The following is a 21269-nucleotide window of genomic DNA, read 5'->3' on the forward strand; positions in this document are numbered from 1 at the left end:
GTATAGGATAAAACAACATAAATACAATTTAATAAAGCATAGGTTAAAGCAACATAAATACAATTTAATAAAGCATAGGATAAAACAACATAAATACAATTTAATAAAGCATAGGATAAAACCACATAAATACAATTTAATAAATCATAGGATAAAACAACATAAATACAATTTAATAAAGCATATGATAAAGCAACATAAATACAATTTAATAAAGCATAGGATAAAACAACATAAATACAATTTAATAAAGCATAGGATAAAACAACAAAAATACAATTTAATAAAGCATAGGATAAAACAACATAAATGCAATTTAATAAAGCATAGGTTAAAACAACATAAATACAATTTAATAAAGCATAGGATAAAACAACATAAATACAATTTAATAAAGCATAAGATAAAACAACATAAATACAATTTAATAACGCATAGGATAAAACAACATAAATACAGTTTAATAATGCATAGGATAAAACAACATAAATACAATTTAATAAAGCATAGGATAAAACAACATAAATACAATTTAATAAAGCATGGGTTAAAACAACATAAATACAATTTATTAAAGCTTAGTACAAAATAACATAAATACAATTTAATAAAGCATAGGATAAAACAACATAAATACAATTTAATAAAGCATAAGATAAAACAACATAAATGCAATTTAATAAAGCATGGGTTAAAACAACATAAATACAATTTAATAAAGCATAGGACAAAACAACATAAATACAATTTAATAAAGCATAAGATAAAACAACATAAATACAATTTAATGAAGCATGGGTCAAAACAACATAAATACAATTTAATAAAGCATAGGACAAAACAACATAAATAAAATTTAATAAAGCATAGGATAAAACAACATAAATACAATTTAATAAAGCATAGGATAAAACAACATAAATACAATTTAATAAAGCATGGGTTAAAACAACATAAATACAATTTAATAAAGCATAGGATAAAACAACATAAATACAATTTAATAAAGCATAGGATAAAACAACATAAATACAATTTAATAAAGCATAGGTTAAAACAACATAAATATAATTTAATAAAGTATAGGACAAAACAAGATAAATACAATTTAATAAAGCATAGGATAAAACAACATATATACAATTTAATAAAGCATAGGATAAAACAACATAAATACAATTTAATAAAGCATAGGATAAAACATCATAAATACAATTTAATAAAGCATAGGTTAAAACAACATAAATATAATTTAATAAAGCATAGGACAAAACAAGATAAATACAATTTAATAAAGCATAGGATAAAACAACATATATACAATTTAATAAAGCATAGGATAAAACAACATAAATACAATTTAATAAAGCATAGGATAAAACAACATAAATACAATTTAATAAAGCATAGCATAAAACAACATAAATGCAGTTTAATAAAGCATAGGATAAAGCAACATCAATACAATTTAATAAAGCATAGGATAAAACAACATAAGTCCAATTTAATACAGCATAAGATAAAACAACATAAATACAATTTAATAAAGCATAGGATAAAACAACATAAATACAATTTAATAAAGCATAGGATAAAACATCATAAATACAATTTAATAAAGCATAGGATAAAACAACATAAATACAATTTAATAAAGCATGGATTAAAACAACATAAATACAATTTAATAAAGCATAGGACAAAACAACATAAATACAATTTAATAAAGCATAGAATAAAGCAACATAAATACAATTTAATAAAGTATAAGATAAAACAACATAAATACAATTTAATGAAGCATGGGTTAAAACAACATGAATACAATTTAATAAAGCATAGGACAAAACAACATAAATACAATTTAATAAAGCATAGGATAAAACAACATAAATACAATTTAAAAAAGCATAGGATAAAACAACATAAATACAATTTAATAAAGCATAAGTTAAAACAATATAAATACAATTTAATAAAGCATAGGATAAAACAACATAAATACAATTTAATAAAGCATAGATTAAAACAACATAAATACAATTTAATAAAGCAGAGGTTAAAACAACATAAATACAATTTATTAAAGCATAGGATAAAACAACATAAATACAATTTAATAAAGCATAGGATAAAACAACATAAATACAATTTAATAAAGGATAGGATAAAACAACATAAATACAATTTAATAAAGCATAGGATAAAACATCATAAATACAATTTAATAAAGCATAGGTTAAAACAACATAAATATAATTTAATAAAGCATAGGACAAAACAAGATAAATACAATCTAATAAAGCATAGGATAAAACAACATATATACAATTTAATAAAGCATAGGATAAAACAACATAAATACAATTTAATAAAGCATAGGATAAAACAACATAAATACAATTTAATAAAGCATAGCATAAAACAACATAAATGCAGTTTAATAAAGCATAGGATAAAGCAACATAAATACAATTTAATAAAGCATAGGATAAATCAACATAAGTCCAATTTAATAAAACATAAGATAAAACAACATAAATACAATTTAATAAAGCATAGGATAAAACATCATAAATACAATTTAATAAAGCATAGGATAAAACAACATAAATACAATTTAATAAAGCATGAATTAAAACAACATAAATACAATTTAATAAAGCATAGGACAAAACAACATAAATACAATTTAATAAAGCATAGGATAAAACAACATAAATACAATTTAATAAAGCATAGGATAAAACAACATAAATACAATTTAATAAAGCATAGGATAAAACCACATAAATACAATTTAATAAAGAATGGGTTAAAACAACATAAATACAATTTAATAAAGCATAGGATAAAACAACATAAACACAATTTAATAAAGCATAGGATAAAACAACATAAATACAATTTAATAAAGCATACGATAAAACAACATAATACAATTTAATAAAGCATAGGATAAAACAACATAAATACAATTTAATAAAGTATAGGATAAAACAACATAAATACAATTTAATAAAGCATAGGTTAAAGCAACATAAATACAATTTAATAAAGCATAGGATAAAACAACATAAATACAATTTAATAAAGCATAGGATAAAACCACATAAATACAATTTAATAAATCATAGGATAAAACAACATAAATACAATTTAATAAAGCATAGGATAAAGCAACATAAATACAATTTAATAAAGCATAGGATAAAACAACATAAATACAGTTTAATAAAGCATAGGATAAAACAACATAAATACAATTTAATAAAGCATAGGATAAAACAACATAAATGCAATTTAATAAAGCATAGGTTAAAACAACATAAATACAATTTAATAAAGCATAGGATAAAACAACATAAATACAATTTAATAAAGCATAAGATAAAACAACATAAATACAATTTAATAAAGCATAGGATAAAACAACATAAATACAGTTTAATAAAGCATAGGATAAAACAACATAATACAATCTAATAAAGCATAGGATAAAACAACATAAATACAATTTAATAAAGCATGGGTTAAAACAACATAAATACAATTTATTAAAGCTTAGTACAAAACAACATAAATACAATTTAATAAAGCATAGGATAAAACAACATAAATACAATTTAATAAAGCATAGGACAAAACAACATAAATACAATTTAATAAAGCATAAGATAAAACAACATAAATACAATTTAATGAAGCATGGGTTAAAACAACATAAATACAATTTAATAAAGCTTAGGACAAAACAACATAAATACAATTTAATAAAGCATAGGATAAAACAACATAAATACAATTTAATAAAGCATAGGATAAAACAACATAAATACAATTTAATAAATCATAGGATAAAACAACATAAATACAATTTAATAAATCATAGGATAAAACAACATAAATGCAATTTAATAAAGCATAGGATAAAACAACATAAATACAATTTAATGAAGCATGGGTTAAAACAACATAAATACAATTTAATATAGCATAGGACAAAACAACATAAATACAATTTAATAAAGCATAGGATAAAACAACATAAATACAATTTAATAAAGCATAGGATAAAACAACATAAATACAATTTAATAAAGCATAAGTTAAAACAATATAAATACAATTTAATAAAGCATAGGATAAAACAACATAAATACAATTTAATAAAGCATAGGATAAAACAACATAAATACAATTTAATAAAACATAGGTTAAAGCAACATAAATACAATTTAATAAAACATGGGTTAAAACAACATAAATACAATTTAATAAAGCATAGGATAAAACCACATAAATACAATTTAATAAAGCATAGGATAAAACAACATAAATACAATTTAATAAAGCATAGGATAAAACCACATAAATACAATTTAATAAAGCAGAGGATAAAACAACATAAATACAATTTAATAAAGCATAGGATAAAACCACATAAATACAATTTAATAAATCATAGGATAAAACAACATAAATACAATTTAATAAAGCATAGGATATAACAACATAAATACAATTTAATAAAGCATAGGATAAAACCACATAAATACAATTTAATAAAGCAGAGGATAAAACAACATAAATACAATTTAATAAAGCATAGGATAAAACAACATAAATACAATTTAATAAAGCATATTATAAAACCACATAAATACAATTTAATAAAGCATGGGTTAAAACGACATAAATACAATTTAATAAAGCATAGGATAAACAACATAAACACAATTTAATAAATCATAGGATAAAACAACATAAATTCAATTGAATAAAGCATACGATAAAACAACATAATACAATTTAATAAAGCATAGGATAAAACAACATAAATACAATTTAATAAAGCATAGGATAAAACAACATAAATACAATTTAATAAAGCATAAGATAAAACAACATAAATACAATTTAATGAAGCATGGGTTAAAACAACATAAATACAATTTAATAAAGCATAGGACAAAACAACATAAATACAATTTAATAAAGCATAGGATAAAACAACATAAATACAATTTAATAAAGCATAGGATAAAACAACAAAAATACAATTTAATAAATCATAGGATAAAACAACATAAATACAATTTAATAAATCATAGAATAAAACAACATAAATGCAATTTAATAAAGCATAGGATAAAACAACATAAATACAATTTAATGAAGCATGGGTTAAAACAACATAAATACAATTTAATATAGCATAGGACAAAACAACATAAATACAATTTAATAAAGCATAGGATAAAACAACATAAATACAATTTAATAAAGCATAGGATAAAACAACATAAATACAATTTAATAAAGCATAAGTTAAAACAATATAAATACAATTTAATAAAGCATAGGATAAAACAACATAAATACAATTTAATAAAGCATAGGATAAAACAACATAAATACAATTTAATAAAGCATAGGTTAAAGCAACATAAATACAATTTAATAAAACATGGGTTAAAACAACATAAATACAATTTAATAAAGCATAGGATAAAACCACATAAATACAATTTAATAAAGCATAGGATAAAACAACATAAATACAATTTAATAAAGCATAGGATAAAACCACATAAATACAATTTAATAAAGCAGAGGATAAAACAACATAAATACAATTTAATAAAGCATAGGATAAAACCACATAAATACAATTTAATAAATCATAGGATAAAACAACATAAATACAATTTAATAAAGCATAGGATATAACAACATAAATACAATTTAATACAGCATAGGATAAAACCACATAAATACAATTTAATAAAGCAGAGGATAAAACAACATAAATACAATTTAATAAAGCATAGGATAAAACAACATAAATACAATTTAATAAAGCATATTATAAAACCACATAAATACAATTTAATAAAGCATGGGTTAAAACGACATAAATACAATTTAATAAAGCATAGGATAAAACAACATAAACACAATTTAATAAATCATAGGATAAAACAACATAAATACAATTGAATAAAGCATACGATAAAACAACATAATACAATTTAATAAAGCATAGGATAAAACAACATAAATACAATTTAATAAAGCATAGGATAAAACAACATAAATACAATTTAATAAAGCAAAGGTTAAAGCAACAGAAATACCATTTAATAAAGCATAGGATAAAACAACATAAATACAAATAATAAAGCATAGGTTAAAACAACATGAATACAATTTAATAAAGCATAGGTTAAAACAACATAAATACAATTTAATAAAGCATAGGATAAAACAACATAAATACAATTTAATAAATCATAGGATAAAACAACATAAATACAATTTAATAAAGCATAGCATAAAACAACATAAATACAATTTAATAAAGCATAGGATAAAACAACATAAATACAATTTAATAAAGCATAGGTTAAAACAACATAAATACAATTTAATAAAGCATAGGATAAAACACCATGAATGCAGTTTAATAAAGCATAGGATAAAACAATATGAATACAATTTAATAAAGCATAGGATAAAACAATATAAATACAATTTAATAAAGCATAGGATAAAACAACATAAACACAAATTAATAAAGCATAGGATAAAACAACATAAATACAATTTAATAAAGCATAGGATAAAACAACATAAATACAATTTAATAAAGCATGGGTTAAAACAACATAAATACAATTTAATAAAGCATGGGTTAAAACAACATAAATACAATTTAATAAAGCATAGGATAAAACAACATAAACACAATTTAATAAAGCATAGGATAAAACAACATAAATACAATTTAATAAAGCATACGATAAAACAACATAATACAATTTAATAAAGCATAGGATAAAACAACATAAATACAATTTAATAAAGCATAGGATAAAACAACATAAATACAATTTAATAAAGCATAAGATAAAACAACATAAATACAATTTAATGAAGCATGGGTTAAAACAACATAAATACAATTTAATAAAGCATAGGATAAAACAACATAAATACAATTTAATAAAGCATAGGATAAAACAACATAAATACAATTTAATAAAGCATAGGATAAAACAACATAAATACAATTTAATAAAGCATAGGATAAAACAAAATAAATACAATTTAATAAAGCATAGGATAAAACAACATAAATACAATTTAATAAAGCATAGGATAAAACAACATAAATGCAGTTTAATAAAGCATAGGATAAAGCAACATAAATACAATTTAATAAAGCATAGGATAAAACAACATAAGTACAATTTAATAAAGCATAGGATAAAACAACATAAATACAATTTAATAAAGCATAGGATAAAACATCATCAATACAATTTAATAAAGCATAGGATAAAACAACATAAATACAATTTAATAAAGCATAGGTTAAAACAACATAAATACAATTTAATAAAGCATAGGACAAAACAACATAAATACAATTTAATAAAGCATAGGATAAAACAACATAAATACAATTTAATAAAGCATAGGATAAAACAACATAAATACAATTTAATAAAGCATAGGATAAAACCACATAAATACAATTTAATAAAGCATGGGTTAAAACGACATAAATACAATTTAATAAAGCATAGGATAAAACAGCATAAACATAATTTAATAAATCATAGGATAAAACAACATAAATACAATTTAATAAAGCATACGATAAAACAACATAATACAATTTAATAAAGCATAGGATAAAACAACATAAATACAATTTAATAAAGCATAGGATAAAACAACATAAATACAATTTAATAAAGCAAACGTTAAACCAACATAAATACAATTTAATAAAGCATAGGATAAAACAACATAAATACAACTTAATAAAGCATAGGTTAAAACAACATAAATACAATTTAATAAAGCATAGGATAAAACAACATAAATACAATTTAATAAAGCATAGGATAAAACAAAATAAATACAATTTAATAAAGCATAGGATAAAACAACATAAATACAATTTAATAAAGCATAGGATAAAACAACATAAATACAATTTAATAAAGCATAGGATAAAACAACATAAATTCAATTTAATAAAGCATAGGATAAAACAACATAAATACAATTTAATGAAGCATAGGATAAAACAACATAAAAACAAATTAATAAAGCATGGTTAAAACAACATAAATACAATTTAATAAAGCATAGGACAAAACAACATAAATACAATTTAATAAAGCATAGGATAAAACAACATAAATACTATTTAATAAAGCATAAGATAAAACAACATAAATGCAATTTAATAAAGCATGGGTTAAAACAACATAAATACAATTTAATAAAGCATAGGACAAAACAACATAAATACAATTTCATAAAGCATAGGATAAAACAACATAAATACAATTTCATAAAGCATAGGATAAAACAACATAAATACAATTTAATAAAGCATAAGATAAAACAACATAAATACAATTTAATGAAGCATGGGTTAAAACAACATAAATACAATTTAATAAAGCATAGGACAAAACAACATAAATACAATTTAATAAAGCATAGGATAAAACAACATAAATACAATTTAATAAAGCATAGGATAAAACAACATAAATACAATTTAATAAAGCATAGGATAAAACAACATAAATACAATTTAATAAAGCATAGGATAAAACAACATAAATACAATTTAATAAAGCATAGGATAAAACAACATAAATACAATTTAATAAAGCATAGCATAAAACAACATAAATGCAGTTTAATAAAGCATAGGATAAAGCAACATAAATACAATTTAATAAAGCATAGGATAAAACAACATAAGTCCAATTTAATAAAGCATAAGATAAAACAACATAAATACAATTTAATAAAGCATAGGATAAAACAACATAAATACAATTTAATAAAGCATAGGATAAAACAACATAAATACAATTTAATAAAGCATAGGATAAAACAACATAAATACAATTTAATAAAGCATGGATTAAAACAACATAAATACAATTTAATAAAGCATAGGACAAAACAACATAAATACAATTTAATAAAGCATAGGATAAAACAACATAAATACAATTTATTAAAGCATAGGATAAAACAACATAAATACAATTTAATAAAGCATAGGATAAAACCACATAAATACAATTTAATAAAGCATGGGTTAAAACAACATAAATACAATTTAATAAAGCATAGGATAAAACAACATAAACACAATTTAATAAAGCATAGGATAAAACAACATAAATACAATTTAATAAAGCATACGATAAAACAACATAATACAATTTAATAAAGCATAGGATAAAACAACATAAATACAATTTAATAAAGTATAGGATAAAACAACATAAATACAATTTAATAAAGCATAGGTTAAAGCAACATAAATACAATTTAATAAAGCATAGGATAAAACAACATAAATACAATTTAATAAAGCATAGGATAAAACCACATAAATACAATTTAATAAATCATAGGATAAAACAACATAAATACAATTTAATAAAGCATAGGATAAAGCAACATAAATACAATTTAATAAAGCATAGGATAAAACAACATAAATACAATTTAATAAAGCATAGGATAAAACAACATAAATACAATTTCATAAAGCATAGGATAAAACAACATAAATGCAATTTAATAAAGCATAGGTTAAAGCAACATAAATACAATTTAATAAAGCATAGGATAAAACAACATAAATACAATTTAATAAAGCATAAGATAAAACAACATAAATACAATTTAATAAAGCATAGGATAAAACAACATAAATACAGTTTAATGAAGCATAGGATAAAACAACATAAAAACAATTTAATAAAGCATAGGATAAAACAACATAAATACAATTTAATAAAGCATGGGTTAAAACAACATAAATACAATCTATTAAAGCATAGTACAAAACAACATAAATACAATCTATTAAAGCATAGTACAAAACAACATAAATAAAATTTAATAAAGCATAGGATAAAACAACATAAATACAATTTAATAAAGCATAAGATAAAACAACATAAATGCAATTTAATAAAGCATGGGTTAAAACAACATAAATGCAATTTAATAAAGCATAGGACAAAACAACATAAATACAATTTAATAAAGCATAAGATAAAACAACATAAATACAATTTAATGAAGCATGGGTTAAAACAACATAAATACAATTTAATAAAGCATAGGACAAAACAACATAAATAAAATTTAATAAAGCATAGGATAAAACAACATAAATACAATTTAATAAAGCATAGGATAAAACAGCATGAATATAATTTAATAAAGCATGGGTTAAAACAACATAAACACAATTTAATAAAGCATAGGATAAAACAACATAAATACAATTTAATAAAGCATAGGATAAAACAACATAAATACAATTTAATAAAGCATAGGATAAAACCACATAAATACAATTTAATAAAGCATGGGTTAAAACGACATAAATACAATTTAATAAAGCATAGGATAAAACAGCATAAACATAATTTAATAAATCATAGGATAAAACAACATAAATACAATTTAATAAAGCATACGATAAAACAACATAATACAATTTAATAAAGCATAGGATAAAACAACATAAATACAATTTAATAAAGCATAGGATAAAACAACATAAATACAATTTAATAAAGCAAACGTTAAACCAACATAAATACAATTTAATAAAGCATAGGATAAAACAACATAAATACAACTTAATAAAGCATAGGTTAAAACAACATAAATACAATTTAATAAAGCATAGGATAAAACAACATAAATACAATTTAATAAAGCATAGGATAAAACAAAATAAATACAATTTAATAAAGCATAGGATAAAACAACATAAATACAATTTAATAAAGCATAGGATAAAACAACATAAATACAATTTAATAAAGCATAGGATAAAACAACATAAATTCAATTTAATAAAGCATAGGATAAAACAACATAAATACAATTTAATGAAGCATAGGATAAAACAACATAAAAACAAATTAATAAAGCATGGTTAAAACAACATAAATACAATTTAATAAAGCATAGGACAAAACAACATAAATACAATTTAATAAAGCATAGGATAAAACAACATAAATACTATTTAATAAAGCATAAGATAAAACAACATAAATGCAATTTAATAAAGCATGGGTTAAAACAACATAAATACAATTTAATAAAGCATAGGACAAAACAACATAAATACAATTTCATAAAGCATAGGATAAAACAACATAAATACAATTTCATAAAGCATAGGATAAAACAACATAAATACAATTTAATAAAGCATAAGATAAAACAACATAAATACAATTTAATGAAGCATGGGTTAAAACAACATAAATACAATTTAATAAAGCATAGGACAAAACAACATAAATACAATTTAATAAAGCATAGGATAAAACAACATAAATACAATTTAATAAAGCATAGGATAAAACAACATAAATACAATTTAATAAAGCATAGGATAAAACAACATAAATACAATTTAATAAAGCATAGGATAAAACAACATAAATACAATTTAATAAAGCATAGGATAAAACAACATAAATACAATTTAATAAAGCATAGCATAAAACAACATAAATGCAGTTTAATAAAGCATAGGATAAAGCAACATAAATACAATTTAATAAAGCATAGGATAAAACAACATAAGTCCAATTTAATAAAGCATAAGATAAAACAACATAAATACAATTTAATAAAGCATAGGATAAAACAACATAAATACAATTTAATAAAGCATAGGATAAAACCACATAAATACAATTTAATAAAGCATGGGTTAAAACGACATAAATACAATTTAATAAAGCATAGGATAAAACAGCATAAACATAATTTAATAAATCATAGGATAAAACAACATAAATACAATTTAATAAAGCATACGATAAAACAACATAATACAATTTAATAAAGCATAGGATAAAACAACATAAATACAATTTAATAAAGCATAGGATAAAACAACATAAATACAATTTAATAAAGCAAACGTTAAACCAACATAAATACAATTTAATAAAGCATAGGATAAAACAACATAAATACAACTTAATAAAGCATAGGTTAAAACAACATAAATACAATTTAATAAAGCATAGGATAAAACAACATAAATACAATTTAATAAAGCATAGGATAAAACAAAATAAATACAATTTAATAAAGCATAGGATAAAACAACATAAATACAATTTAATAAAGCATAGGATAAAACAACATAAATACAATTTAATAAAGCATAGGATAAAACAACATAAATTCAATTTAATAAAGCATAGGATAAAACAACATAAATACAATTTAATGAAGCATAGGATAAAACAACATAAAAACAAATTAATAAAGCATGGTTAAAACAACATAAATACAATTTAATAAAGCATAGGACAAAACAACATAAATACAATTTAATAAAGCATAGGATAAAACAACATAAATACTATTTAATAAAGCATAAGATAAAACAACATAAATGCAATTTAATAAAGCATGGGTTAAAACAACATAAATACAATTTAATAAAGCATAGGACAAAACAACATAAATACAATTTCATAAAGCATAGGATAAAACAACATAAATACAATTTCATAAAGCATAGGATAAAACAACATAAATACAATTTAATAAAGCATAAGATAAAACAACATAAATACAATTTAATGAAGCATGGGTTAAAACAACATAAATACAATTTAATAAAGCATAGGACAAAACAACATAAATACAATTTAATAAAGCATAGGATAAAACAACATAAATACAATTTAATAAAGCATAGGATAAAACAACATAAATACAATTTAATAAAGCATAGGATAAAACAACATAAATACAATTTAATAAAGCATAGGATAAAACAACATAAATACAATTTAATAAAGCATAGGATAAAACAACATAAATACAATTTAATAAAGCATAGCATAAAACAACATAAATGCAGTTTAATAAAGCATAGGATAAAGCAACATAAATACAATTTAATAAAGCATAGGATAAAACAACATAAGTCCAATTTAATAAAGCATAAGATAAAACAACATAAATACAATTTAATAAAGCATAGGATAAAACAACATAAATACAATTTAATAAAGCATAGGATAAAACAACATAAATACAATTTAATAAAGCATAGGATAAAACAACATAAATACAATTTAATAAAGCATGGATTAAAACAACATAAATACAATTTAATAAAGCATAGGACAAAACAACATAAATACAATTTAATAAAGCATAGGATAAAACAACATAAATACAATTTATTAAAGCATAGGATAAAACAACATAAATACAATTTAATAAAGCATAGGATAAAACCACATAAATACAATTTAATAAAGCATGGGTTAAAACAACATAAATACAATTTAATAAAGCATAGGATAAAACAACATAAACACAATTTAATAAAGCATAGGATAAAACAACATAAATACAATTTAATAAAGCATACGATAAAACAACATAATACAATTTAATAAAGCATAGGATAAAACAACATAAATACAATTTAATAAAGTATAGGATAAAACAACATAAATACAATTTAATAAAGCATAGGTTAAAGCAACATAAATACAATTTAATAAAGCATAGGATAAAACAACATAAATACAATTTAATAAAGCATAGGATAAAACCACATAAATACAATTTAATAAATCATAGGATAAAACAACATAAATACAATTTAATAAAGCATAGGATAAAGCAACATAAATACAATTTAATAAAGCATAGGATAAAACAACATAAATACAATTTAATAAAGCATAGGATAAAACAACATAAATACAATTTCATAAAGCATAGGATAAAACAACATAAATGCAATTTAATAAAGCATAGGTTAAAGCAACATAAATACAATTTAATAAAGCATAGGATAAAACAACATAAATACAATTTAATAAAGCATAAGATAAAACAACATAAATACAATTTAATAAAGCATAGGATAAAACAACATAAATACAGTTTAATGAAGCATAGGATAAAACAACATAAAAACAATTTAATAAAGCATAGGATAAAACAACATAAATACAATTTAATAAAGCATGGGTTAAAACAACATAAATACAATCTATTAAAGCATAGTACAAAACAACATAAATACAATCTATTAAAGCATAGTACAAAACAACATAAATAAAATTTAATAAAGCATAGGATAAAACAACATAAATACAATTTAATAAAGCATAAGATAAAACAACATAAATGCAATTTAATAAAGCATGGGTTAAAACAACATAAATGCAATTTAATAAAGCATAGGACAAAACAACATAAATACAATTTAATAAAGCATAAGATAAAACAACATAAATACAATTTAATGAAGCATGGGTTAAAACAACATAAATACAATTTAATAAAGCATAGGACAAAACAACATAAATAAAATTTAATAAAGCATAGGATAAAACAACATAAATACAATTTAATAAAGCATAGGATAAAACAGCATGAATACAATTTAATAAAGCATGGGTTAAAACAACATAAACACAATTTAATAAAGCATAGGATAAAACAACATAAATACAATTTAATAAAGCATAGGATAAAACAACATAAATACAATTTAATAAAGCATAAGATAAAACAACATAAATACAATTTAATGAAGCATGGGTTAAAACAACATAAATACAATTTAATAAAGCATAGGATAAAACAACATAAATACAATTTAATAAAGCATAGGATAAAACAACATAAATACAATTTAATAAAGCATAGGATAAAACAACATAAATACAATTTAATAAAGCATAGGATAAAACAAAATAAATACAATTTAATAAAGCATAGGATAAAACAACATAAATACAATTTAATAAAGCATAGGATAAAACAACATAAATGCAGTTTAATAAAGCATAGGATAAAACAACATAAATACAATTTAATAAAGCATAGCATAAAACAACATAAATGCAGTTTAATAAAGCATAGGATAAAGCAACATAAATACAATTTAATAAAGCATAGGATAAAACAACATAAGTCCAATTTAATAAAGCATAAGATAAAACAACATAAATACAATTTAATAAAGCATAGGATAAAACAACATAAATACAATTTAATAAAGCATAGGATAAAACAACATAAATACAATTTAATAAAGCATAGGATAAAACAACATAAATACAATTTAATAAAGCATGGATTAAAACAACATAAATACAATTTAATAAAGCATAGGACAAAACAACATAAATACAATTTAATAAAGCATAGGATAAAACAACATAAATACAATTTAATAAAGCATAGGATAAAACAACATAAATACAATTTAATAAAGCATAGGATAAAACCACATAAATACAATTTAATAAAGCATGGGTTAAAACAACATAAATACAATTTAATAAAGCATAGGATAAAACAAAATAAACACAATTTAATAAAGCATAGGATAAAACAACATAAATACAATTTAATAAAGCATACGATAAAACAACATAATACAATTTAATAAAGCATAGGATAAAACAACATAAATACAATTTAATAAAGTATAGGATAAAACAACATAAATACAATTTAATAAAGCATAGGTTAAAGCAACATAAATACAATTTAATAAAGCATATGATAAAACAACATAAATACAATTTAATAAAGCATAGGATAAAACCACATAAATACAATTTAATAAATCATAGGATAAAACAACATAAATACAATTTAATAAAGTATAGGATAAAGCAACATAAATACAATTTAATAAAGCATAGGATAAAACAACATAAATACAATTTAATAAAGCATAGGATAAAACAACATAAATACAATTTAATAAAGCATAGGATAAAACAACATAAATGCAATTTAATAAAGCATAGGTTAAAGCAACATAAATACAATTTAATAAAGCATAGGGTAAAACAACATAAATACAATTTAATAAAGCATAAGATAAAACAACATAAATACAATTTAATAAAGCATAGGATAAAACAACATAAATACAGTTTAATAAAGCATAGGATAAAACAACATAAATACAATTTAATAAAGCATAGGATAAAACAACATAAATACAATTTAATAAAGCATGGGTTAAAACAACATAAATACAATCTATTAAAGCATAGTACAAAACAACATAAATACAATTTAATAAAGCATAGGATAAAACAACATAAATACAATTTAATAAAGCATAAGATAAAACAACATAAATGCAATTTAATAAAGCATGGGTTAAAACAACATAAATGCAATTTAATAAAGCATAGGACAAAACAACATAAATACAATTTAATAAAGCATAAGATAAAATAACATAAATACAATTTAATGAAGCATGGGTTAAAACAACATAAATACAATTTAATAAAGCATAGGACAAAACAACATAAATAAAATTTAATAAAGCATAGGATAAAACAACATAAATACAATTTAATGAAGCATAGGATAAAACAACATGAATACAATTTAATAAAACATGGGTTAAAACAACATAAATACAATTTAATAAAGCATAGGATAAAACAACATAAACACAATTTAATAAAGCATAGGATAAAACAACATAAATACAATTTAATAAAGCATACGATAAAACAACATAATACAATTTAATAAAGCATAGGATAAAACAACATAAATACAATTTAATAAAGCATAGGATAAAACAACATAAATACAATTTAATAAAGCATAAGATAAAACAACATAAATACAATTTAATGAAGCATGGGTTAAAACAACATAAATACAATTTAATAAAGCATAGGATAAAACAACATAAATACAATTTAATAAAGCATAGGATAAAACAACATAAATACAATTTAATAAAGCATAGGATAAAACAACATAAATACAATTTAATAAAGCATAGGATAAAACAAAATAAATACAATTTAATAAAGCATAGGATAAAACAACATAAATACAATTTAATAAAGCATAGGATAAAACAACATAAATGCAGTTTAATAAAGCATAGGATAAAGCAACATAAATACAATTTAATAAAGCATAGGATAAAACAACATAAGTACAATTTAATAAAGCATAGGATAAAACAACATAAATACAATTTAATAAAGCATAGGATAAAACATCATCAATACAATTTAATAAAGCATAGGATAAAACAACATAAACACAATTTAATAAAGCATAGGTTAAAACAACATAAATACAATTTAATAAAGCATAGGACAAAACAACATAAATACAATTTAATAAAGCATAGGATAAAACAACATAAATACAATTTAATAAAGCATAGGATAAAACAACATAAATGCAATTTAATAAAGCATAGGATAAAACCACATAAATACAATTTAATAAAGCATGGGTTAAAACGACATGAATACAATTTAATAAAGCATAGGATAAAACAACATAAATACAATTTAATAAAGCATAGGATAAAACCACATAAATACAATTTAATAAAGCATGGGTTAAAACGACATAAATACAATTTAATAAATCATAGGATAAAACAACATAAATACAATTTAATAAAGCATACGATAAAACAACATAATACAATTTAATAAATCATAGGATAAAACAACATAAATACAATTTAATAAAGCATATGATAAAACAACATAAATACAATTTAATAAAGCAAACATTAAACCAACATAAATACAATTTAATAAAGCATAGGATAAAACAACATAAATACAACTTAATAAAGCATAGGTTAAAACAACATAAATACAATTTAATAAAGCATAGGATAAAACAACATAAATACAATTTAATAAAGCATAGGATAAAACAACATAAATACAATTTAATAAAGCATAGGATAAAACAACATAAATACAATTTAATAAAGCATAGGATAAAACAACATAAATACAATTTAATAAAGCATAGGATAAAACAACATAAATTCAATTTAATAAAGCATAGGATAAAACAACATAAATACAATTTAATGAAGCACAGGATAAAACAACATAAAAACAAATTAATAAAGCATGGTTAAAACAACATAAATACAATTTAATAAAGCATAGGACAAAACAACATAAATACAATTTAATAAAGCATAGGATAAAACAACATAAATACAATTTAATAAAGCATAAGATAAAACAACATAAATGCAATTTAATAAAGCATGGGTTAAAACAACATAAATACAATTTAATAAAGCATAGGACAAAACAACATAAATACAATTTAATAAAGCATAAGATAAAACAACATAAATACAATTTAATGAAGCATGGGTTAAAACAACATAAATACAATTTAATAAAGCATAGGACAAAACAACATAAATAAAATTTAATAAAGCATAGGATAAAACAACATAAACACAATTTAATAAAGCATAGGATAAAACAACATAAATACAATTTAATAAAACATGGGTTAAAACAACATAAATACAATTTAATAAAGCATACGATAAAACAACATAATACAATTTAATAAAGCATAGGATAAAACAACATAAATACAATTTAATAAAGCATAGGATAAAACAACATAAATACAATTTAATAAAGCATAAGATAAAACAACATAAATACAATTTAATGAAGCATGGGTTAAAACAACATAAATACAATTTAATAAAGCATAGGACAAAACAACATAAATACAATTTAATAAAGCATAGGATAAAACAACATAAATACAATTTAATAAAGCATAGGATAAAACAACATAAATACAATTTAATAAATCATAGGATAAAACAACATAAATACAATTTAATAAATCATAGGATAAAACAACATAAATACAATTTAATAAAGCATAGGATAAAACAACATAAATACAATTTAATAAAGCATAGGATAAAACAACATAAATACAAGTTAATGAAGCATGGGTTAAAACAACATAAATACAATTTAATAAAGCATAGGACAAAACAACATAAATACAATTTAATAAAGCATAGGATAAAACAACATAAATACAATTTAATAAAGCATAGGATAAAACAACATAAATACAATTTAATAAATCATAGGATAAAACAACATAAATACAATTTAATAAATCATAGGATAAAACAACATAAATACAATTTAATAAAGCATAGGATAAAACAACATAAATACAATTTAATGAAGCATGGGTTAAAACAACATAAATACAATTTAATATAGCTTAGGACAAAACAACATAAATACAATTTAATAAAGCATAGGATAAAACAACATAAATACAATTTAATAAAGCATAGGATAAAACAACATAAATACAATTTAATAAAGCATAAGTTAAAACAATATAAATACAATTTAATAAAGCATAGGATAAAACAACATAAATACAATTTAATAAAGCATAGGATAAAACAACATAAATACAATTTAATAAAGCATAGGTTAAAGCAACATAAATACAATTTAATAAAACATGGGTTAAAACAACATAAATACAATTTAATAAAGCATAGGATAAAACCACATAAATACAATTTAATAAAGCATAGGATAAAACAACATAAATACAATTTAATAAAGCATAGGATAAAACCACATAAATACAATTTAATAAAGCAGAGGAGAAAACAACATAAATACAATTTAATAAAGCATAGGATAAAACCACATAAATACAATTTAATAAATCATAGGATAAAACAACATAAATACAATTTAATAAAGCATAGGATAAAACAACATAAATACAATTTAATAAAGCATAGGATAAAACCACATAAATACAATTTAATAAAGCAGAGGATAAAACAACATAAATACAATTTAATAAAGCATAGGATAAAACAATATAAATACAATTTAATAAAGCATATTATAAAACCACATAAATACAATTTAATAAAGCATGGGTTAAAACGACATAAATACAATTTAATAAAGCATAGGATAAAACAACATAAACACAATTTAATAAATCATAGGATAAAACAACATAAATACAATTGAATAAAGCATACGATAAAACAACATAATGCAATTTAATAAAGCATAGGATAAAACAACATAAATACAATTTAATAAAGCATAGGATAAAACAACATAAATACAATTTAATAAAGCAAAGGTTAAAGCAACAGAAATACCATTTAGTAAAGCATAGGATAAAACAACATAAATACAAATAATAAAGCATAGGTTAAAACAACATAAATACAATTTAATAAAGCATAGGTTAAAACAACATAAATACAATTTAGTTAATCATAGGATAAAACAACATAAATAAAATTTAATAAAGCATAGGATAAAACAACATAAATACAATTTAATAAAGCATAGGATAAAACAACATAAATACAATTTAATAAAGCATAGGTTAAAACAACATAAATACAATTTAATAAAGCATAGGATAAAACACCATGAATGCAGTTTAATAAAGCCTAGGATAAAACAATATAAATACAATTTAATAAAGCATAGGATAAAACAACATAAATACAATTTAATAAAGCATAGGATAAAACAACATAAACACAATTTAATAAAGCATAGGATAAAACAACATAAATACAATTTAATAAAGCATAGGATAAAACAACATAAATACAATTTAATAAAGCATAGGATAAAACAACATAAATACAATTTAATAAAGCATAGGATAAACAACATAAATACAATTTAATAAAGCATAGGATAAAACAACATAAATACAATTTAATAAAGCATAGCATAAAACAACATAAATGCAGTTTAATAAAGCATAGGATAAAGCAACATAAATACAATTTAATAAAGCATAGGATAAAACAACATAAGTCCAATTTAATAAAGCATAAGATAAAACAACATAAATACAATTTAATAAAGCATAGGATAAAACAACATAAATACAATTTAATAAAGCATAGGATAAAACAACATAAATACAATTTAATAAAGCATAGAATAAAACAACATAAATACAATTTAATAAAGCATGGATTAAAACAACATAAATACAATTTAATAAAGCATAGGACAAAACAACATAAATACAATTTAATAAAGCATAGGATAAAACAACATAAATGCAATTTAATAAAGCATAGGTTAAAGCAACATAAATACAATTTAATAAAGCATAGGATAAAACAACATAAATACAATTTAATAAAGCATAAGATAAAACAACATAAATACAATTTAATAAAGCATAGGATAAAACAACATAAATACAGTTTAATAAAGCATAGGATAAAACAACATAAATACAATTTAATAAAGCATAGGATAAAACAACATAAATACAATTTAATAAAGCATAGGATAAAACCA

Source organism: Phyllobates terribilis, unplaced genomic scaffold (genome assembly GCF_046119375.1).
Source record: "Phyllobates terribilis strain yellow unplaced genomic scaffold, ASM4611937v1 Scaffold_68__1_contigs__length_7421828, whole genome shotgun sequence".
In the NCBI taxonomy this organism is placed as follows: Eukaryota; Metazoa; Chordata; class Amphibia; order Anura; family Dendrobatidae; genus Phyllobates; species Phyllobates terribilis.